Here is a 1,405-nt window from a genome sequence, read left to right on the forward strand (position 1 = left end):
AATGGACACTTACCATATGTCCCAGTCATTACACTACTTTTCTTAGTTTAGCCAAGACAAGTGAAAGTAAATGTTTATACAAAGACTTATATGTAAACGTTCTAACACTCCAGCAGCTTCATTTGTAATAGCTAAACCCTGCAAACCACCCCAAATGTGTACTAATAGGGAGTACATAAACAAATTGGGCCACCTCTATACAGTGGAATACTACTCAGCAATAAAAACGGCTGAACTATCGGTAGAATAAAATAAAATGGTGGTTTCTATTTTCTTGGGCTCCAAAATCACTGTGGACGGTGACTGCAGCCATGAAATTAAGATGTTTGCTCCTTGGAAGAAAAGCTATGACAAATCTAGTTGTTGTTCAGTCACTCAGTCATGTCCGGCTCTTTGAGACCCCACGGACTGCAGCATGCATGCATACTAAACCTAGATAGCATACTAAAAACCAGAGACATCACTTTGCCAACAAAGGTCTGTCTAGTCAAAGCTATGGTTTTACCAGCAGTTGTGTATGGATGTGCGAGTTGGACCATAAGGCTGAGTGCCAGCGAATTTTGTTTTCAAACTGTGGTACTGGAGAAGACTCTTGAGAGTCCCTTGGACAGCAAGATCAAACCAGTCAATTCTAAAGGAAATCAACCCTGAATATTCATTGGAAAGACTGATGCTGAAGCTCTAATACCTTGGCCACCTGATGCAAAGAGCCAACTCATTGGAAAAAACCCTGATACTGGGAAAAACTGAGGGCAAGAGAAGGGGGTGACAGAGGATGAACATGAGTTTGGGAAAACTCCAGGATATAGTCAAGGACAGGGAAGCCTAGTATACTGCAGCCCATAGAGTTGCAAAGAGTTGGACATGACTTAGTAACTGAACAACAATGATAATCTAATGTCTCTGTTTCATAAAGATAAAACTATGGGAGCTATTATAAACTTGGACATTATATGGCATGGGACTAGGAAACAGAAAAATCCCGTCTAGAAGTGGATTTGAGAAAGAAAAGTAAGAGAAAGGCAAGCTCTTGGTTTCTCCTCAGTGTTTCTCGGTCTCCAGTCCCAGGCTGTTCTAGAAGTCCAAGTGTATTTCTGACCTTGGGTTCTGTGAGAGCCTACCACCTCATTGTTTTGGTTTTTTTTGGTTATGCTGGGTCTTTGTTGCTGTGTGCAGGCTTTCTCCAGTTGCAGCGCATGGGCTTCTCATTATGGTGGCTTCTCAGTTGTGGAGCATGAGCTCTAGGTGCTCGGGGTTCAGGAGTTGTGGCATGTGGGCTCAGCAGTTGCACCAGCACCTCATTTTTAATTATAAAATTCCTCTACGTTGCTTAGGTGAGTTTCTATCACTTGCAGCAAAACTGTTAAAATTTTATCTTAAAAACAACAACAACACTGGGTTCATG

The sequence above is a fragment of the Bos grunniens genome, chromosome 13 (genome assembly GCF_055505025.1).
Source record: "Bos grunniens cultivar Pamir isolate PY7600 chromosome 13, Bosgru_T2T1.0, whole genome shotgun sequence".
NCBI classification, from domain to species: Eukaryota; Metazoa; Chordata; class Mammalia; order Artiodactyla; family Bovidae; genus Bos; species Bos grunniens.